This window comes from Oncorhynchus clarkii, chromosome 2 (genome assembly GCF_045791955.1).
Source record: "Oncorhynchus clarkii lewisi isolate Uvic-CL-2024 chromosome 2, UVic_Ocla_1.0, whole genome shotgun sequence".
Taxonomy (NCBI): domain Eukaryota; kingdom Metazoa; phylum Chordata; class Actinopteri; order Salmoniformes; family Salmonidae; genus Oncorhynchus; species Oncorhynchus clarkii.
Window position 1 is genome coordinate 55,876,874 of NC_092148.1, and position 23,813 is coordinate 55,900,686.

General features: G+C 42.3%; 1 pseudogene; it reads right to left on the reverse strand.

Annotated features, from left to right (window-relative positions):
• The window catches only part of LOC139377666 (potassium voltage-gated channel subfamily KQT member 1-like), a 253,531-nt pseudogene that overhangs the window by 228,041 nt on the left and 1,677 nt on the right, over positions 1-23,813 (reverse strand).

Genomic DNA, 23,813 nt, shown 5'->3' on the forward strand with positions numbered 1-23,813 from the left:
TTCTGGATGTATTTATCATAGAAATAGAATGAAGAGAACGGAAGTCCCCATTCAAGTCAATGATTCGACCGTTCTATTCATTGTATTTCTATGCATGTAACTTTATGCATGTCACATGTAACTGTTGAATAACTGGGCCCTGGTGAAAGCGCTGCAATCCAGGTGTGTGGCGAAGCCTCTACATGTCTTCACACAGGTCAAACAGACCATCTTGAGTTCTCACTGGGGCAAGTTCTATTTCTCCCTCTCTATGTGTAAGTATGTTTCATTGCCACACCACGCAGGCCATCCTATGGTTCATAGTAAACACCACAGACCCTATGTGTGGCATCACACCATAAACTAAGTTAATGTATATGGCACACTGCTGCTCTTTCTCTATCTCTCCCTATCCTTCCTGAAATCAATCACTTTTCTGTCTCTCTCTCCAAATATCTTTTCTCAGAGGTTGAGCAGAGTGGTGGTGAAGCTCCGGATCAAACACCCTTCCTTGAACAACCTCCCGTCTGCTTGGATGGACTGAGTGTGAGAGGCGGATGAGAGAAGAGACGGGGAATAGGAATCATGCCATTGGCCCGTGGGCTCTGGTCCCGTCCTACAGCTGTGCCCTGCACATCCCACAATTGAAAACATGCTGACAGGGAATACGTTGGGAAACACACACACACACACACACACACACAAAACAGAGTTGAGTGACCAACGCTATTGGCACGGCATATCACAAGTCTCAAGTTCACAGTCTGCGAAAAACAAAAGAGAGCAAAGCTCCTATTGGGCTGTTATGTTCATTGTGGGCTGCGAGACACAAAAAAACAGCTTTTCTTCTTGGTTTCATTGGGCACATGAACCGTTCTCTCATCAAAAAACTGATTTTCTTCTTGGTTTCATTGGGCACCTGAACCGTTCTAACTCTCATCAAAAAACAGCTTTTCTTCCTGGTTTCATTGGGCACATGAACCGTTCTCTCATAAAAAAAACAGCTTGTCTTCTTGGTTTCATTGGGCATCTGAACCGTTCTAACTCTTGTCAAAAAACAGCTAGTAATCCTGCAATTACAGTTTTAATTAAACAGTCTTAATTAAACAGTCTTTTGTGGTGTATAGATCCCACTAGCACAAGACTACCGCAGGTTTCTCATTACCCACAGCCTTACATTCAACAGTTTAATGAACTGAACTGGAAACTTGACCCACCACAGATGGAAACCTGAAGGAAACAGCCACAACAGCATGGGCACAACACCATAAGCTGCCTCCTTATAGACTGAGTATTGCACCAACTACTTCACGCATCAGCCACAAATGGAAAAATGAATAGTCATTGAGTGTAGTTCAATCTTTGGTCCCAACTAGGGTGAGCAGCATCTTCAAAATGTCCAATAAGAACCCCTGTGTGTTATTGAAGCTTCAGGACTATGTCTGTATTCATCGTCTACTTAACTCCTGACACCTTTTGTCTATTTCCCTCAAAACAAAACATCTTACTTTGGGGCTAGAAATAGCTTTGTGTGACAGAAACTGGCTTAGGAACTTGTGTCGTCACGGTATTCCAGAACCACTCAAGGTAGAGGGGGACATTGACAGACACACACCACAAAACAACCACAAAAAGGTGGAAATAGAGGCTGTGGGTTTGATTCCTGTTGGGGACACATACAGTTGAAGTCGGAGGTTCCTGACATTTAATCCTAGGAAGAATTCCCTGTCTTAGGTCAGTTAGGATCACCACTTTATTTTTGAGAATATGAAATGTCAGAATAATAGTAGAGATAATGACTTATTTCAGATGTTATTTCTTTCATCACATCATAAGTTTACATACTGTACACTCAATTAGTATTTGGTAGCATTGCCTTTAAATGGTTTAACTTGGGTCAAACATTTTGCGTAGCCTTTCACAAGCTTCCCACAATAAGTTGGGTGAATTTTGGCCCATTCCTCCTGACAGAGCTGGTGTAACTGAGTCAGGTTTGTAGGCTTCCTTGCTCACACATGCTTTTTCAGTTCTGCCCACAAGTTTTCTATGGGATTGAGGTCAGGGCTTTGTGATGGCCACTCCAATACCTTAACTTTGTTGCCCATAAGCCATATTGCCACAACTTTGGAAGTATGCTTGGGGTCATTGTCCATTTGGAAGACTCATTTGTGACCAAGCATTAACTTCCTGACTGTTGTCTTGAGGTGTTGCTTCAATAAATCCACATAATTTTACTTCCTCATGACGCCATCTATTTTGTGAAGTGCACCAGTCCCTCCTGCAGCAAAGCACCCCAACAATATGATGCTGCCACCCCCATGCTTCACGGTTGGGATGGTGTTCTTCGGCTTGCAAGCATCCCCCTTTTTCCTCCAAACATAACGATGGTCATTATGGCCAAACTGTTCTATTTTTGTTTCATCAGACCAGAGGACATTTTTCCAAAAAGTACAATCTTTGTCCCCATGTGCAGTTGCAAACCGTAGTTTAGCTTTTTTATGGCGGCTTTGGAGCAGCGGCTTCTTCCTTGCTGAGCAGCCTTTCAGGTTATATCGATATAGGACTCGTTTTGCTGTGAATATAGATACTTTTGGACCTGCTTCCTCCAGCATCTTCACAAGAATCCTTTGCTGTTGTTCTGCAATTTATTTTTTCTTTTTGCACCAAAGTACGTTCATTTCTAGGAGACAGAACGCGTCTCCTTCCTGAGCGGTATGATGGCTGCGTGGCCCCATGGTATTTATACTTTTGTTTGTACAGATGGACGTGGTACCTTCAGGCGTTTGGAAATTGCTCCCAAGGATGAACCTTGTGGAGGTCTACAATTTTTTTTCTGAGGTTTTGGCTGATTTCTTTTGATTTTCTCATGATGTCAGGCAAAGAGGCACTGAGTTTGAAGGTAAGCCTTGAAATACATCCACGGGTACACCTCCAATTGACTCAAATGATGGCAATTAGCCTGTCAGAAGCTTCTAAAGCCATGGCATAATTTTCTGGAATTTTCCAAGCTGTTTAAAGGCACAGTCAACTTAGTGTATGTAAACTTCTGACCCACTGGAATTGTGATGCAGTGAATTATCAGTGAAATAATCTGTCTGTAAACCATTGTTGGAAAAATTACTTGTGTCATGCACAAAGTAGATGTCCTAACCGACTTGCCAAGACTATAGATGGTGAATAAGACATTTGTGGAGTGGTTGAAAACACCATTTTAATGACTCCAACCTAAGTGTATGTAAACTTCTGACTTCAATTGTATGCTCAAATGTATACACACCACACTTCACTAAACGTGTCCTTGAATTTGTTTACGTGTCTGCTATATGGCATATGCAATGCTATTACTATGCCTTACCACGCCCCACCACAGGGCATCAGCATAGGTGGAGAAGCCAGTCTTGCCCTCCTCGTCCACAGCATCCTTCTCCGCCAGGTACACAAAGTAGGAGGAGAAGATCAGCCCCAGGAAGCCGATGTACAGTGTGGTGATCAGCTCCTACAACAGAGGAAATACACACTGAGTGTAGTATGTCAGTTGTAATGTGTAGATAATGTGTTGATGTTAAATGCATTTCTGGACATTATTTGCACATTTTGCAGGTATGAATCGAACTAAAATGAAATGCATCTGGAACATATATCATTATAACACATCATTTGATCAAGGCTACAGCATGCAATGATTTAACATAGAAAGAGGAGGCATATACAGTGGATTCGGAAAGTATACAGACCCCTTGACTTTTTCCACATTTTGTTACGCTACAGCCTTATTCTAAAATGGACTAAATAAAAAATGTTCCTCATCAATCTACACACAATACCCCATAATGACAAATCGAAAACAGGTTTTTGGACATTTTTGCAAATGATTTAAAAACAAAAATAGAAATACCATATTTACAAAAGTATTCAGACCGTTTGCTATGAGACTCAGAATTGAGCTCAGGTGCATCCTGTTTCAATTGATCATCCTTGAGATGTTCCTACAACTTGATTGGAGTCCACCTGTGGTAAATTCAATTGATTGGACATGATTTGGAATGGAATACACCTGTCTATACACAGTCCCACAGTTGACAGTGCATGTCAGAGCAAAAACCAAGCCATGAGGTCGAAGGAATTGTCTGTAGAGCTCAGAGACAGGATTTTGTAGTGGCACAGATCTGGGTAAGGGTACCACAAAATGTCTGCAGCATTGAAGGTCCCCAAGAACACAGTGGCCTCCATTATTCTTAAATTGAAGAAATTTGGAACCGCCAAGACTCTTCCTAGAACTGGCTGCCCGGCCAAACGGAGCAAATCGGGGGAGAAGGGCCTTGGTCAGGGAGGTGACTGACAGATGGTCAGTCTGACAGAGTTCCAGAGTTCCTCTCTGGAGATGGGAGAACCTTCCAGAAGGAAGCACTCCACCAATCAAGCCTTTACGGTAGAGTGGCTAGAAGGAAGCCACTCCTCAGTAAAAGCCACACGCATCACATCTGGAGGAAACCTGGCACCATCCCTATGGTGAAGCATGGTGGTGGCAGCATCATGCTGTGGGGATGTTTTTCAGGGACTGGGAGACTAGTCAGGATCAAGGGAAGAATGAACGGTGAAAAGTACAGAGAGATCCATGATGAAAACCTGCTCCAGAGCACTCAGGCCCTCAGACTGGGGTGAAGGTTCACCTTCCAACAGGACAACGATCCAAAGCACACAGCCAAGACAACGCAGGAGTGGCTTCAGGACAAGTCTCTGAATGTCCTTGAGTGGCCCAGCCAGAGCCTGGACTTGAACCCGATCGAACATCTCTGGAGAGACCTGAAAATAACTGTGCAGCGATGCTCCCCATCCAACCTGACAGAGCTTGGGAGGATCTGCAGAGAAGAATGGGAGAAACTCCCCAAATACAAATACAGGTGTGCCAAGATTGTAGCGTCATACCCAAGAAGACTCGAGGCTGTAATCTCAGCCAAAGGTGCTTCAACAAAGTACTGAGTAAATAGCAAGATAAAACATGTAAAACATACGGGGTCTGTAAAATGTATATATGTTCAGAACTTTTGTGAAATAGCACAGTTCCAAATAGAAATCAAACTGGATGGACATCAGAAATAGAGGAAGGACTAAAAACCAACAAAAAATAACTATTGTAAAATAGACTGTGTATGTAAAATGTGTATAAGATGTATAAATTGAAGGTAAAAGCCGAAGTGTTTATTAGTTTACTCCAATTGGGGGATCGGTGGGAGGGTTTGCGGGGAATAATAATAAAGGTATATTCTTTAAAAAAGTGTATGTATGTCTATATAGGTATGTGTATGTATATATGTGTATATGTATGCATGCGTGCGTGTATGGATATATATATTCACCAAAACAATATGGGGGATTGGAAATGATGCAGACAACTACATTGATGGAACCAATATTCTTTCCGCAATATTAAGCTGATCCACCCCTTTAAACATTTTTTTTGAAAATACTGAGTAAAGGTTCTGAATACTTGTGTAAATGTGACATATTATACATTCGCAAAAAAGAAACAATTGAATCCATTTTTAGAATAAGGCTGTAACGTAACAAAATGTGGAAAAGGGTCAAGTGGTCTGAATAGTTTCCAATGCACTATATCTCTCTATCCTTTCACACAGAGAGAAGACGTCAGCTCCCTTTGACTATTGATGTAACCCTAAAACTAACCCCAAAAGATGACCGGTAGACCCATTGCACATCACAGAGAAATAACCCACATCTTCCAGTTCAAGAATAATAAAGAAAAGAATAAACAAGAGCTGTTGAGCCTGACTCTCCACCTCTCTCTCCTTATAAAGCCTTGCGGGTCTGAGTGAGAGTATCAGAGGAATCTGTGATTGCGCACCGGGCTCTGTGGTAATCACTGGTGGTAATGTAGCATGAAAAACATGGATTGATGTCTGCCCATAACCAGACAGGCTAGGCAAGAGGCAGGAGGAAGGGCAACTCAAACAGACCAAGTGCACTAATCCTCTGGAAGAAATGGCAGAAATGTGCACCCATCATCTGACCACAGGGTGTGTCCTTATTTGGTTAAGAAATGTCCAACACTCGTTGTTTTTCATTTTCAAAGCCATGACTAACCTCGTCTTAAGGCATCTCATTTACCTTGCATTTTCATTTTCATCAGTTTGATTGACTGAGGATTTATAAGAAGCCTACTCAAGGTTAAAAAAAAAAGAAAGTAGATCAAGTAGGATCAAGGTCGTTCCAGTCACTCTACTTAAAACAGCATTATGCTCCAGACGACCTTGCGATATTTAACTTCATGTGAGCACATACTGCACATAATTATGAGATGAAATGACCCCAAGGTATGTAAAGGGATCTCCACCTGTCGATGGAGGAAGACTACAGATCCCAGAAGCCTCCATGTTCCTCCTTGACGATCCACGTGCAGCATGCGTAGAATCTGGAGGAAGCGAATCCCCCTGTAACCACAGAGACAAAAAGGCAACCGATGTCAATCAAACCTTAGACTAAACCAATGAGAGAGCCTCCTATACTCTCTTCCGCCCGTTTTACTAAGCAACGACAACACAGTTACAGCACAAGATATGACACAGTTATTATACTGTTATTTGTAACATACACAGTTACCTGATAGCAGATGTGGCAAACACCTGGCCATTGGAACCTACACTCAGCACTATGGCTGAGGCAATAACCACTATCAGATCTGTGGGGGGGGGGGGGGGGGGGGGGGGACAAAGGAAACAGACACCATATGTAATGCATTCTGTGCACCTCAACACATTAACATTTAGCTCATAATCTACAAATGTTTAAATTGCCATTGTAAAAACACAAGTAGTAACAGTAGAAATAGTACTAGAAGAAGGGGGGTAAAACCATGTAACAACAGTGTCTGTCTGATTGCATGTGGCACAGTTGTGTGCGATTCAATAAAGTAGAAGCCAGGTGCACCAATGATAGATATGGGTTTCCTGATAAAGCGGAGTCGTCCCTTGATCCCCAGATATTTGCTCCTGCAGCCGGCGGACCAGAGCCGCACCGCGTACTCTGTCCCAAAGAACAGCACCAGGACAATCTCCTGTGGACCAGAACACAAGCAGTTATAGACAACAGTCAGGAAAACAGGGCTGGGGAAGACACAAAGCATTCAAAACTAGTCCATTAAGACGACTGCATTTTACTATCGCAATTTACTACGACTTACTGTCTATTTACTATTTCATACTACGGCATATGAGAGGGATATGAGTGTTTTTCTATGTCCAGTGCCAAGCAATGCACTGAGATCTCAGGCGTGATAAGAGCTTGGTGGGACAGGGTGTGCTGACAGAGAGAGACCGAGGTGGTCTGGTGGTGAAGGAGCCATTCACACAGGCCCACCCAGAGAAAGGTTTGATAGCATCTCTGATGACAGAGCATATTGAGCCAGGGTCAAAGGCTCACTGATTTGAGCGTCAATGCTGTGACAGCGCCTCAGCAGGATGTGCAGGTAGGATGGATCCTAATGAGCTGGGTTGTGTTGAGAGCCCTTTACACATCTGTTGGGTGGTTAAAAGACATTGGTCAGAAGCACTAGAGAACCTGATTGGAAGGAAAACAGAACTCTGGGATCTGATTAAAACAAAACAGCCGGTGGTTGATCCAGCATTATTAAAGTAACCATATATCCCCCAGCCCCACTAGAGAGAGGCTGCAGCAGTCACTGCAGTGTAGTCCAAATTCCCCCTTCAATATGAACCATTCATGGTCCTCCGGGAGAAAAACAACATTTGAGTGTGTGTGCGAGCATCCATGCGTGTGAGCGTGTGCACGAGCACGTATCTTAGAGGTTTGAATGCGTGTCATTTTGTGTAGGTGTGACACGACTTGATAAGTCCTAGTGAACCAATATCTTTTTCATTCACACCATTTCTCCATAATATTGTGCCACCTAACGCTCAGCAATAGCCGTCCCAGTGTGGGCGGCAGTCCCATTGCTTGCTTAAACTGGCTTCCCCACCAGTCCCCCCCTTACGAAACCTAATTCCAAGGCCCTGCTGCAACAACAGAGCTCCATAGTCACAAAAACAACCCCCTGACTGTCACTCACCCTATAGACATTTTCACTGACTACCACTGCAGCGACGGTGCCCTTCCTTTCCTCATAAATTATACTGTGCAGTGGATTGATGTAACAAGAACAAATAGCACTGTTGTGTAGATGTAGCATACATGTTCTTCCAGCCAAGGCTATTATCCCCACACCTGTTCAGACTGCTCCCCAGTGGCCAGCATCTCTAGGAGATAAGTCTATTTGTTTGTCACCATGGCTTGTTGTGAGATTTTAAAGAAACCTAAGCAAGACACGTGACATACAGAATGTCCAAATCAGAGTGGAACAGGAACGTGAAACACAGATGAATGACCAGATTGGGCTGAGAATAAAAGACAGGTGTTTAACTGGTTTTGGTTCTTCTCAGTCAAATAATTGAATTACTACATAAAAACAAACTGGCGAATTTGGAGAATCAAATAAGATTACAATAAATCCCCAAAATTCTAAAATGGGTCGAACAGATTTCAGAGATTTCAGTGTGATGAAACGGTAACTAGATATTTGCAGAAAACAGCTGATAGTTTAATTTAATAGTGTTCCCTAATCTACTAAAACTAGGATGGAGCTGATCCAGAGGTTTTAAATGTGATCAGATGGATTGAAGCTGGATTGGGCTATATGGAACTCCTTAATGGGGCTCTGTGTTATGACGGTAGAGGCCCATTTCTGATCAGATGTTTGGTGGTGCCACCGTGCCGCACAGCTGTGACATCAGTGGACCCGGAGTAGACTGGAGAACAGGAGAGGAAAGAGAGACTAGAGCGTGTGACACGTGATGGATGTCGGTGCGCCCTGCTGGACCTGGCTAGCTTTACTTTGGCAGCCGCCTTGAAAGCCAAATATCCTCGAGGACTAATGTCCTCTCTGCCACCCAAAACAAGCACGCTCTGATTCATGAATGTCAGCTAACCCTGAACTCGCATAGCCACTCCACAACAAATGCGCACCATGAAGACACAAACTCCATACACATACACACAACATATGGCATACACAAACACAATGACATCATACACACACATGCAGGTGCACATAAAATGGGGTTACACAGTTGAGTGTCAAATGTCATCCTTCGGACATTGCCGCCTGTTGTCTTTTCTAATACGGTGTCTTGTAGGTTTCGTAACGCTCATGTCTTGAGTTACAAATGTATTTTTTAACCACGTTTTGTTCCTCAAACTCTAAGTCTAACGTAACTACTGCTTTAGCTCAAAATGTTCCAGCTCGGTCTTCTGTCCTACCCACTGGGCTTTGCACTCACTTTTTCTTAGTTCTAATCAAGCTGCTGAGAATCGAGTTTCTCTTCCAGGGTGTAAATGAATGAATAACTCAGCAGCCAGTGAATCCTCTAAAGGGAAATGATGGTCAAAAGTTTAGAGAACACTCCTGTCCTCTGATTGCCCCCCACACTGGGGAGGTGTGTGTGTGTGTGTGTGTGTGTGTGTGTGATGAAAATTCCTTATCCTGACCCATATCAGTATTTGTCTACCTGTGAGAGTAGTACTGAGAGTGGCCGTTAGAATCTACATGAACCAAATCCCCCCCAGCAATAACTTCTGAAGCATGCTGACGACTAATAGACATAGAGTTTCATGTGCCTTTATATATCCTTTCCATTTCATTTGAGGTTCACTACTTTTATCATACTGTTGAACTGTTGAATTTAAGATGGCGGTTAGTCTGCTTCCCACCCAAGATGTCCTACTCCCATCATGTGGATGTGGATGGTATTGCAATACAACAACAACAACAAAAAACTAAAGAGAGGAAATCCATCACAAGTCCACTCACCATCCAGAAGAGAGTTCCGCTGGCGAAATCGGCATAGTGCTCTATGGTGGACAGGACACTGAAGATGAGGCACACTAGGACCATGAGGAATCTGTGGAGGAAAGAAACAAACAGCACTCTTACTATCGATCACATGACATACTGTCTCTAGAGCCCTGTGGTTTTCCTGACAACTGATCATGTACATAGTAGCTGTGCATAAGGCCACACACAATGTTATGTACGGTGTTTGGTCCTTACATGGTCCTCTCTCTAAACCTTCTAAACACTATTATAATGTCAAGCAGTGTTCAAACCACCAGCAATAACTGGTGGTTAAACAGCAAGAATTGAGGATTCTGCACTTCTGTGTCTTACATTGTGGGAATGGGTGCTGTCCTCATTGAACGTCATTTTGCCTGATGATTTTGATATCTGTTCATCCCGTTCTACTACACCTCGTGGTACAACAAGCATTATATTTACAGAGGAAAACACATTTCTTTCTTCAGCAGATACGGCGGCGTGTGAAAGAACCACGTGACAAGATAAGAAATGCAAAGTGATTCAAACCAAAGACTTCTCTCTCTCTTTGGTTATCCTCATGAAAGATAATTACATTTCGAGAAACATATTCAGTTGTATTTATTGTTACATTCTTTTGGTGAAATGAAAATAAGAAATAATTGAAATGACTTGGGGGTATTTTGACACTTTATGGAGAGTTGTGAAATGACAGAGGGGATACAGATAGGTGGGAGAAACAGATTGAAGGGTTGGAGCGGGGAGTTGAACCTCAGTCTTCGGTGGGGAGAGTGTCTAAGCCGGGTGAGTTAGCGCTAGAGCACGGCCTCTGCACGACTTGCATTTATTTTTATTAAGTATATGTTGGTTATGGGTGCGCTGGTTTCCATGCCCGCCAGAGCGTCGGGCGGGGCTTGGTCTTTACCGCCCTTGGAAAATCCCTTTGAGCCGGTGGAGGGGGCTTCACCCTACTGGCGTGTAGGGGCGGGTGGGGGCGAGCACACCCACTGACCATAGCATCCACTGATGGGAGTTGTTGTTTTAATAATAAAAAAATTATATAGAATAATAATAATAATAATAATACAAATAAGTATTTGTTATTGTTTTTTTTTGTCCATGTCAATTCACCCCAGAATAATTTCTTACGGTGTGGCTGTGTGGTTGAGGGGGTGAAATTCCACTGAAATGTACCATTTTACTGCCCCTCCTGTTTCTAATCTGTCTAAATAAAGCATTGAAAAATAAAGCTGGAATTCCACAAAAAATATTCTCCATAGCCTAAATATTGATTTATGATAAGGGCCTATAAACCATTTGCATTTCTAAACCGTTGATTGTATGAGAAACATTGTTTTTGTGTTTTGTGCTGCCTTTTACATGTACTGAAACCCCAAAAAGTGTTTTCATAAAAACCTTAAAAACACCAATATTCAGGTTGAAGAAACACTTTTGGGTGTTTCAGAGTACTTTATTTATATTTTCAATACACATTCTGTGTATTCAAACACTCACATTGGGTTTACATTCAAAACACTCTCCAAACACCAGATCAAAGTTCAGGTTCACAACCTTTTCATGGTTTTAATTACACAGCCACGGTTCTTTGAGACTTCCTGCTTGTATAGTGTACAGTAATACCCTCTCAGAGATGGTGTTAAATAGGGGACGCATAGTACTGACTGTACTGTAAGCAGTAGGTGTTGAAACCCCATCCAGTGTGGCTGACCGTGGGAGGGGTGAAGTGAGATTTGTGTTCTGTGAGAAACATACACACCAGGTTTTCCAGGAGGATTCTCCTCACACTCTGTGACACATGGGCCAGATGGGGGAATGATTTCCCTCCACCTGGATTAACGGCCGTCACACACATAAACACACACACGTGCGATGATAATGTCCCATGTGCTTCGTGTGAGTGAGAGTGAGAGTGAGAGAGAGAACACGACTGTAGTTACATCACATCCCAGATGTAGATTGTACTCACTTGGCGTACGGGACTTACGTGAGTTGACTACTAGACTGAGAAAGACATATTAAAGCCCAGAACCTCCTCAAAAGAACAATAACACACTCTATAGGACTCAGCTGCTCCAGCTACAACAGGCCTGTCTGAGAGATGGTAAGGGATAGCAAGACAAACCCAAACAATAACAGACAATGATTGAGTTAGTGTCCATTCAAAAGCAAACTGACATCTAAAATTAGCAAAAACATCTATTGTACAGCTGCCATTAAGAGTTTACTGAAAAGGAAAATTGGGAACACTTATTTCACCGCAAATCATTCAACGCTAGAGGGGCTAAAACAGGAGTAGACAGAGAGGTAACATCAGTAGGACAGTAGGAAGCCCCCCTCCCTGGGCTGAAGGCAGGATTAGTGGGGTGAAATGGTGGGAGAGGGTCTGAATTAGTACCACTATACTCTACTGCAGTCCCATTCAGGCTCACGCAATCTCAGTTTAACGCAACCAGCCTGTAAACCTAGAGAACTGTCACTACGGTTTGCCTGTTGTCTTGACACATGCTTGACTACAACTCTCTCGTTGGACTCTAAAGCCACAGCTGTTTCAAGACATTTAACCCACTGAAATGCACAAAATCTATGGTCGACAATGGGTCAAATCCATCTCAAAGGACCATGACAAAGAACTGGAGAAGGTTTTTCCACAGATTAGTTGTTGTAGTATGAAAACAAATTGGAACAAGATCACACGTCCTTAGCATCATAAGGTTCTATCTGTAAAAAGACGCTTCTGAGATAAATGGCTTTAAAGTTCTGAACCCTAATAGGGTTGAATGGTGAGAGCAATTTTAATCTTGTATTCTTTTTAACTTAACAACATGAATTGGGGTATTTTAGAGTACTACAGTGTATAGGTAGAGAACATGAACAGAACACGGTTATGTTAAAAACTAAACTGTGGACAAAAAAAATGCAGACAGAACCTTATAATCTCAAGCTCTCGGTCAGAGAGAGAGAGAGAGAGAGAGAGAGAAGGACTGACAAATGCTCATTTGTATAAAGGCAATGCTGAATTCCCTGCTGAATTGTAGCTACTGTAAATCCTCGATGAACTGAACAGATGTCCATACAAAACATGGAAGTGGCGTTCCAGTATTTAGGCTATGAGGGATATCACCAAACATGCACGGCTCCAACATTTAGGCCTACTCATGTTGGGATTAATAAAACACACATCACACATCATGAAAAGAGAATATAGCGTTTCTGTCATCTGAAAATCCCTGTCCTTAGTAGGAGTATATTGTGAACAAAATCACTGTAGTGGTTTCGTCTGCCGACGTATTTTGATTAAATTTGAGCATTTTCTCACATCTGGGGAAGAAGTGAAGAAATTGGAGGGGGCAGTTAAACTCAAATTACATGTAATCCCTTAATCCTCTCTCTTGTCATAACAAGGGAGTTCCTTAACTGGATTTTTAGTCATGAAAAATATGATGACATTGTTGGCTAGGTTATACGCAAGTGTCCAATTCCCCGGAGAAAATGATGTTACGTAGCAGTGTGAAATACTGCCTCTATTTTTGCTCGTTTCCTCACTCTGATTCCCCCCAGAATGGTTGTACTGTAGAATACTGTGTGGCATTTCCCGTTGTGTAGTTATACCTGCAAGAGTATCAATACCACACAAATAAAGACATCATCTGACCGGCCAGTCAAAGCTAGCCTGGGTGCTAAGTCTGTTTTTTTTTGCTCTCTTACCAACTCCTTATGGGAATTGCCATGCCAAACATTGTAATTTGGGCTGACAATGACATTGAAGTAGGCAAAAGGGACAAACCGAGCTGGGACCAGGCTAAGTTAAAGCTTTTGGAAGAACAAAATGAAGGTAGCTAGTAAAGTTATAATTTGAGAGGACTGAAGCACACGGAAGACGGAACGATCAATCCCTGACCCCAGCAATATCAATAACACTTATCCACTGGAGCCAAATATGTATTTCCAAACCTCTGAGTGGTGTCTGGTAACAGCATAAATGCAGAGTACGATATATGAAGTACTACACAGAGTAAAACCAGACTTCAAGCTCTGCGTGTATCCAGAGTTCATACACTCTAAAATTACTCATGCCTAGGTACAAAAAACAGAAGATCCTAAGACGGAGCAAAAACAGAGGACAAATCCTCCTGAACAGGGTCCCATGCCAAAAACAAAACAGTCGCAATTACATAAGACAAACTGCAGAGTCCTATTTTAATCAAATTCCAATTGAAAAAAAGCATCTTTGAGTTCCAAAAAAAGCAGTATAAACTACCATGTGTGAGTATTTGTTTTTCATGTATTACATGATTTAAATGCACACACTGTAGCCTTCCGTGATTGTTGTATAACGAAAAGTGCATTATAAGTGTACCAATATGAGTAGCAGCTAGCAAAACTAAGGTACTCTCTATTCCTCCTACAGTAATATGCTGAAGGACCTAAACCCTCTCTGTGTGTATTCTGAAGCCCCTGGAGGTGTTAACGTCACGACAAACCAGGTCACAATCATTAGAGAACCTGATTGGAAGGACAAAACCCCTGGGATCTGCTGGTGGTTGATCCAGAATTATTACAGTAACTGCATATCCCCATGCCCCACTAGAAAGAGCAGTCAGCAGTCACTGCAGTGTAGTCCAAATCCCCCCTTCAATATGAACCATTCATGGTCCCCCGGGAGAAAAAACAACATTTGTGTGTGTGTGTGTGTGTGTGTGTGTGTGTGTGTGTGTGTGTGTGTGTGTGTGTGTGTGTGTGTGTGTGTGTGTGTGTGTTCTTGTTGACAAGTGTCAGACACAGAGACCCCAGTGTAAGATCACACTGGTCCTACAGCCGAGCTGAATGAAAAAGCTAGGTGGTCTGTCATAATCAGTGTTTCAGTCAGTCGAGCCATTTGGCCAAAGCTTATCACTGTCCATCTAGGGAAATCCATCAATGGCTATCTCCCTGGGAAATGAAAACGTATTCCAAATGAGGATTTCTGAATCAAAGTCTCACATTATGAATCAGCTTCTGTAATGGCAAATATACTGCGATATAAGAAGATAACGCAAGATCCGTCCAAAAAGTCTGTGTCCTCATGGAACCTCATGTGTCCTCAGTTGCTTTAGGGCCCTGGTGCGAACACATCACAACGTGTATAGACCCACTGTAAGAAGAAGTAACAGTTTATAATGTGAAAGTTCCAAATCGACCAAAGACAATGACCAAGTCAAGGGTAAAACATGATGGTAGTAACCAATAGCCTCCACTGGAGTGCATCATGAGTGGAGATTCTGTGAGCACTTTGGACTGTGGCTGTCCTCGCTCATCACCAGGCAATTCAGCACAAGATTACTTATTCATGTTTACTGTTTCCAAGTAGAATGATCTGGTGGAAACATTTGCACTAGTTTCTAACGCCACTTCAATTGACTAGACAGCTCAAGATCACAGAGATCTTTCCAGATGTGACCATACAGTATAATTTCAAAATAACCTAGTTGGCCTGGCACTTGATTCAAAATGAGTTTGGGTATACTATTGTAAAGATAGTGATTGAAACATGTTTGAAAGGCTACTCAATAAAGTCTACCTGTAATTTACGAGCAATGTTATTACTCAACTGCGACAAAGTTCTCCTGAATATGTGGCTGTGTTTGGCTTCACAGACCTCAGATTCAAACCTGCAAGATGACTATGAAATAGACATGCCTCTTCTGATCATAACATCTGACCAGGCTGTGGGGACGTGCTGAGAGGCAGGAGGACCTCGACCTACGTAGGCTGGATTATACTTGCCATACAGTAGATATAAACTCAGCAAAAAAAGAGAAACGTCCCTTTTTCAGGACTCTGTCTTTCAAAGATAATTCGTAAAAATCCAAATAACTTCACAGATCTTCATTGTAAAGGGTTTAAACACTGTTTCCCCATGCTTGTTCAATGAACCTTAAACAATTCATGAACATGCACCTGTGGAACGGTCGTTAAGACACTAACATCTTACAGACGGTAGGCAATTAAGGCCACAGTTATGAAAACTTAGGACACAATTCCTGACATTTAATCCTTGTAAAAATTCCCTCTTTAAGGTCAGTTAGGATCACCACTTTATTTTAAGAATGTGAAATGTCAGAATAATAGTCTGTCTGGTCATCAGACCGGAGGACATTTCTCCAAAAAAGTATGATCTTTGTCCCCATGTGCAGTTGCAAACCGTAGTCTGGCTTTTTTATGGAGGTTTTGGAGCAGCGGCTTCTTCCTTGCTGAGCGGCCTTTCAGGTCATGTCTATATAGGACTTGTTTTACTGTGGATATAGATACTTTTGTACCTGTTTCATCCAGCATCTTCACAAGGTCCTTTGCTGTTGTTCTGGGATTGATTTGTGCTTTTTGCACCAAAGTACGTTCATCTCTAGGAGACAGAACGCGTCTCCTTCCTGAGCGGTATGACGGCTGCGTGGTCCCATGGTTTTTATACTTGCGTACTATTGTTTGTACAGATGAACGTGGTACCCTCAAGCGTTTGGAAATTGCTCCCAAGGACGAACCAGTACCGTTTTTTTTCTGAAATCTTGGCTGATTTCTTTTGATTTTCCCATGATGTCAAGTAAAGAGGCACTGAGTTTGAATGTTGGCCTTGAAATACATCCACAGGTGCACCTCCAATTGACTCAAATGATGGCAATTAGCCTATCAGAAGCTTCTAAAGCAATGACATAATTTTCTGGAATTTTCCATGCTGTTTAAAGGCACAGTCAACATAGTGTATGTAAACTTCTGACCCACTGGAATTGTGATACAGTTAATTATAAGTGAAATAATCTGTCTGTAAACAACTGTTGGAAAAATGACTTGTGTCATTCACAAAGTGGATGTCCTAACCGACTTGCCAAAACTATAGTTTGTTAACAAGAAATTTGTGGAGTGGTTGAAAAACGAGTTTTAATGACTCCAACCTAAGTGTATGTAAACTTCCGACTTCAACTGTATATTCTACTCACACACTTTGTTTGTATTGCATATTTAAATCATATTTACCTGAATTCCTTACCACCTCACTAAATTTGTCACTAATTAAACATAGTGAACAAGTTGCAGTAAAATGAGAACCATGCAGTAGTGATCATTTGGATTAATATTCTATTACATGTTCATTGTATTTATTACAATTGTATACCAAATTAACAAAATAGTAAAAGCATGATTTTTTACCTGATTTTCAAAACCTTGACATTTCATTTAGGGAAATAGCATCTCTATTTTTCCCTGTAAAATGTTTAATGTTGATTATATGAATCTGAAACTTATTGACTGATTTAATTACTTATGCATCTAATTAATTATTGTTTGATGTTTAAATGATCACTTTACCTATCTTTACTTTAGCAAAATATTAGGCGTTTTGGTGTCAAGTGTCAATCATAGAGATAAATAGAGGACTTGATGGAAATAATTTGTTTTGGTACAGACATTACCATTGAGGGCTTCCAACATTTAAAAGTAGTCAACTGGGTGGGGATTCCTATGGGTTGGGAGTGATCAGCCAATGATCAGAGAACATTGTCTTCCAAAGACTATGGTAATATCCAGGAGCCAAGATCAACATTTACACCAGAACATTGGTCGCAAGATCCAGACCCAGACCCAGATCCAGACCCAGACCCAGACCCAGATCCAGACCCAGATCCAGACCCAGATCCAGATCCAGAGAGTTGAGACCATGACAAGTTAAAGACTGAATCTATTCCTGAAGTGTGCACTTATCCACTACCCACATGTTGGTCCTCTGTAGCTCAGTTGGTAAAGCATGGTGTATGTTACTCTAAATGGGAGATAGCAAGGGAAGTGCCATTGAGGCTATCACAGACTCCATAATGGCATAGATACAAAGACCTCTATATATCTTTATGGTGTCAAATGTTTTGGTTGTGACCATTTCGGTTTGGACAATTTTTACTTATTTTGGACTTTAAAGAATCCCCATAGCTAACATATTGCTGGAAATATTTCATTGGGACATAAATTATATTCATCCCAGTAAACATATATTTTAGTCCCAAAAACATGTGTTTACATATTTCTTGATATATTAGATGTTTGGTAGTGAACCTTCCAAAAATACATTCAGATTTACCAACTTGCTCACAAAGTTTTCTCCTATATGTTTGCAGACAGACTACTCCACCATGTGGCCATACTGGAGAAGGTTGCAATCTCATCACCTGGTGATATTTGTAGGGGTGTGGCTTTAGGAGCGTTCATTCTACACTGTTATAAAGTGTGTGTTTCAAATCAAATCAAAACAAATGTTATTTGTCACATGCGCCAAATACAACAGGTTACAATGAAATGCTTACTTACAAGGCCTTAACTAACAACTCATTTTTAAGAAAATAGAGTTAACAAAATATTACTAAATAAATTAAAGTAAAAAATAAAATAACAATAACGAGGCTATATACAGGGTGTACCGGTACCAAGTCAATGTGCGGGGGTACAGGTTAGTCGAGGTAACTTGTACATGTAGGTAGGGGTAAAGTGACTATGCATAGATAATAAACAAGTAGCAGCAGTGTAAAAACAAAGGGGGGGTTTCAATGTAAATAGTCCAGGTGGCCATTTGATTAATTGTTCAGCAGGCTTGGAGGTAGAAGCTGTTAAGGAGCCTTTTGGACCTAGACAGGGTGCTCCGGTACCGCTTGCAGTGCGGTAGCAGAGAGAGTAGTCTATGACTTGGGTGACTGGAGTCTTTGACAATTTTATGGGCCATACACCATCTAGTATATCGGTCCTTGATGGCAGGAAGCTTGGCCCCAGTGATGTACTGGGCCATACGCACTACCCTCTGTAGCGCTTTAGGGTCAGATGCCGAGCAGTTGCCATACCAGGCGGTGATGCAACCAGTTAGGACGCTCTCGATGGTGCAGCTGTATAACTTTAAGGATCTGGGGACCCATGCCAAATATTTTCAGTCTCCTGAGGGGGAAAAAGGTGTTATCGTACCCTCTTAATGACTGTCTTGGTGTGTTTGGACCATGATAGTTTGTTGGTGATGTGGACACCAAGGAATTTGAAACTCTCGACCCGCTCCACTACAGCCCTGTCGATGTGAATGGGGGCATATTCAATCAGCTCCTTTGTCTTGCTCACGTTGAGGGAGAGGTTGTTGTCCTGGCACCACACTGGCAGGTCTCTGACCTCCTCCCTATAGGCTCTCATCATTGTCGATGATCACTCCTAACACTGTTGTGTCGTCAGCAAACTTAATGATGGTGTTGGAGTCGTGCTTGGCCACGCAGTTGTGGGTGAACAGGGAGTACAGGAGGGGACTAAGCACGCACCCCTGAGGGGCCTCAGTGTTGAAGATCAGCATGGCAGATGTATTGTTACCTACCCTTACCAACTGGGAGTGGCCCATCCCACCTCCATCTCTGGCTGAGGCATTGAAGTACGTAGTCCCCAGCGGGAAATTTTGTGTTTAAAAAATTGCTTTATTTTCAAATATGAAGTTTAGGATAGCCACCTCCATGGAAATAGGTTTATAGTGCCTCCTGCGTGGCGCAGCGGTCGGAGAGGGTTTGGTCGGGGGGGCTTTCCTTGGCTCATCACGCTCTAGCGACTCCTTGTGGTGGGCCCGGGAGACTGCAGTCGTCAGTTGAACAGTGTTTCATCCGACACATTGGCTTCCGGGTTAAGCAAGCGGGTGTTAAGAAGCGCGGCTTGGTGGGTCATGTTTCAGAGGACGCATGACTCGACCTTCACCTCTCCAGGGCCTGTTGGGGAGTTGCAGCGCTGAGACAAGATCGTTCTCAAATATTATATTCTAAAAAAATATATAGGTTCATTATATTTTCTACATAGTTTAGATGTGGTTTTAGTCGTTTAAGTTAACACTGAAAGTGTTTCTCCATCTCGAAAATGTTTTTTCATTTTTTATTATTTTAGGCGAACCTGCCAAAGAAGTTTAATGGCATAAAAAGCCCTGAATATGTTTGTTACTGCCTTGGATTTAAATAAAACACATCATGATGTAAATAATTGTCCTACATTTGGAGACTTAACTGTTTTTTGGGGAAAAGTAATTTACATCACTTCTGTTGAATCACCCATACAGTACATAATAGCATCCACAGCAACAAAACCTAATCATCTGCTGTGTGTGGTTGTATCAGTTGTGTATGGTAGATTATTCCCTGAAGATGCACTTCCTTCAGAAATAAAATCAGTTAGGGACTAGTCAGTCCAGTGCCATTGATGATCTGAAGAGAGAGTGAGAAGCTTGGCAAGCCACGGATCAAAGGAGCCTGTGGTTTTAGGGGCTGAGTGAGGCTGTGGTAACACATGCCTTATCTCCTGTGTAAGATAATGTCATGTGAAAGACTGAGTTCTACTGGATCCTTATTCACCAGAGAGACATATTCATCAGAGATCCAAAGTGTCTGGTCTGTTCTATGTTGAGCCTGAAGTGCCTGCTGACTACACTGCATGACATTGCATAAGACTCTTTTTTGACACCTGCCCCAGTACGCTGTGGGTAACCAGAGGGATTTATTCTCTACTGGACTGTGTGTGTGTGTGTGTGTGTGTGTGTGTGTGTGTGTGTGTGTGTGTGTGTGTGTGTGTGTGTGTGTGTGTGTGTGTGTGTGTGTGTGTGTGTGTGTGTGTGTGTGTGTGTGTGTGTGTGTGTGTGTGTGTGTGTCAGAGAGAGAGACAGAGAGTGTGTATTCATGGCTTTGTGCCCGTCATTATGTGCGGACCTGTGAGTCTATGTCCGTGTGTGGCCCAGGGACGGATGTAATTGCCGTGAGTTGAGTCTGTTTCTCCTCCATCTCTGGCTGAGGCATTGAAGTACGTAGTCCACAGCGGGACACTGTCCCTGGCCTGGCTCTGGCTTTGACCTCAGCCAGATAAGAGGAGTGACGGATAGGGCTGGAAACGCTGGCAGCCGGGCACACAACCACTCAACCCTCTCTGCCTATCTATCTGTGTCATCGTAATGAAGAGCAGGCCACTTAGCCCGTCATGGCTGCTGCACACAGCCCTTGATGTAGCCTTCCTTTCTCTCCTCTCATGTCTCTCCTGGATGGCCTGATATAGAAGAGCAGAGTGGAGCAGAGCGGAGAGGAGGCCCAGCAGAATCATTAATACCCATTGACAAGTAAGGGTTACTTAAAGGAGCGTCAGAGAGGATGAATCAGAATCAGGGTTTAATTTTGTACGAGTCCAGGGGTTCTCGGGTTCTCTCTGTGTGAGTGGGGAACATTATAGCCTCAATTACTGCTGGGGAAGATTATCATCAGAGATGCCAGGCCACACACACACACACAACAAACAGAGACGGGAGGAAAACAAGAGCTGGACGACTCAACGGCGTTTCCATTCACATGGTCATGCCGAGTCACTTATTGAGTCAACCATTCATTCCCCATCCTCATACCATTAAATATCCTGGGATTATGGAATGAAACATGCATCATAGATTTCTATAGCTACAGTACATATTGTATACATTGTTGCAACCGCTTTACCTTCAATGTACAGTTGCTATATCCATATTTGGACTTACATATGAATGATATACACTACCGATATACACTTACTCATTCAAGAGTTTTTCTTTATTTTTCCTATTTTACACATTGTAGAATAATAGTGAAGCCATCAACACTATGAAATAACACATATGGAATCACGTAGTAACCAAAAAAGGGTTACACAAATCAAAATATATTTTATATTTGAAATTCTTCAAATAGCCACCCTTTGCCTTGATGACAGCTTTGCACACTCTTAGCATTCCCTCAACCAGCTGTGGTTTTAGGGGCTGAGTGAGGCTGTGGTAAGGGACATATTTTGCAAAAAGTTAGATTTTTTGTTGTTGTTGCAGTTTAAGCTAATTTTGCACACTTGGGGCATAGAGGCTTTTTGTTGTTCCAACTTTAAAGCAAAAATCCTGCTTATTGTACACATTTTGCCATGAGGCATAGAAACATCATTTCCGTTTTAAATCTTGAATTAAAGTGCATTTATGTGCCAACATTTTTTAATACAAGAAGTATGGAGTTAAATGTATGGATACCAATATCCCCGTGAGCCTCCCAGACCCATGCTGCCCAGGGTTAAGAACATACAGGGCTGATTTGTTGACCGGTAGGTAAGAAAAGAGAGCAGTCGGACAAGAACAGAGGTGTGGGTGACAGGATCGTGTTGACCTCCTCCTGCCTGCTCTGTGGTCTCATGGAGAAATAATTAGAGAAGCCAGGCCACAGTGACAGACAACCTCTCCTTTAGTTACTGGGAACCAGAACATGTTCCTTACAGCCATTACGATAACTATAAGTAGTGATTTACACTCGTACCCGTATACGGGTTGAAAATGGCATATTTGGGAACTGATAAACGCCTAAACTGGAACGTAGTGGCTGTACAGTAACATGCTCTGCTCTGCGCTTCACAGCTCTGTATGGGTTTTGACTGACAGCTGTTCTGAACTTCGGAAGAAGTTGTCCCCCATCACTCCTGACATATTTGGCAACTCTTGAAAATGTTTTGTTGTCTGAGTGACAGGAATGCTGTAAATGAAGATGTATTTTCAGATGTATTTTCAAAGATAATAAATAGTTTTGATGTCATACAAGCAAGCCAAACACGCATTTCACATTTCCATATTATAAAACTTGTGTCATATACTGATTTATGATCACCGTATTTTATGTAGTTCCAAGATGACATGGTGTCATACCCTGGGTTGTTCTGAACAGAGTGAGCCTGTGTTTGTCTATTGTGCAGAACATTTGCCAAAGCACATGCACCTAAATGCACTCAGGACCACTTTCTATGCGCACCAAAATAATAATCAGTTGTGCTGAATTGCATTGTAAAAGACTAAAACTGTAATATCATATACAGTGGGGCAAAAAAGTCAGCCACCAATTGTGCAAGTTATCCCACTTAAAAAGATGAGAGAGGCCTGTAATTTTCATCATAGGTACACTTCAACCATGACAGACAAAATGAGAAGAAAAAAAACCCAGAAAATCACATTGTAGGATTTTTTATTAATTTATTTGCAAATTATGGTGGAAAATAAGTATTTGGTCACCTACAAACAAGCAAGATTTCTGGCTCTCACAGACCTGTAACTTCTTCTTAAGAGGCTCCTCTGTCCTCCACTCGTTACCTGTATTAATGGCACCTGTTTGAACTTGTTATCAGTATAAAAGACACCTGTCCACAACCTCAAACAGTCACACTCCAAACTCCACTATGGCCAAGACCAAAGAGCTGTCAAAGGACACCAGAAACAAAATTGTAGACCTGCACCAGGCTGGGAAGACTGAATCTGCAATATGTAAGCAGCTTGGTTTGAAGAAATCAACTGTGGGTGCAATTATTAGGAAATGGAAGACATACAAGACCACTGATAATCTCCCTCGATCTGGGGCTCCACGCAAGATCTCACCCCGTGGGGCAAAATGATCACAAGAACAGTGAGCAAAAATCCCAGAACCACACGGGGGGACCTAGTGAATGACCTGCAGAGAGCTGGGACCAAAGTAACAAAGCCTACCATCAGTAACACACTACGCCACCAGGGACTCAAATCCTGCAGTGCCAGACGTGTCCCCCTGCTTAAGCCAGTACATGTCCAGGCCCGTCTGAAGTTTGCTAGAGAGCATTTGGATGATCCAGAAGAAGATTGGGAGAATGTCATATGGTCAGATGAAACCAAAATATAACTTTTTGGTAAAAACTCAACTCGTCGTGTTTGGAGGACAAAGAATGCTGAGTTGCATCCAAAGAACACCATACCTACTGTGAAGCATGGGGGTGGAAACATCATGCCTTGAGGCTGTTTTTCTGCAAAGGGACCAGGACGACTGATCCGTGTAAAGGAAAGAATGAATGGGGCCATGTATCGTGAGATTTTGAGTGAAAACCTCCTTCCATCAGCAAGGGCATT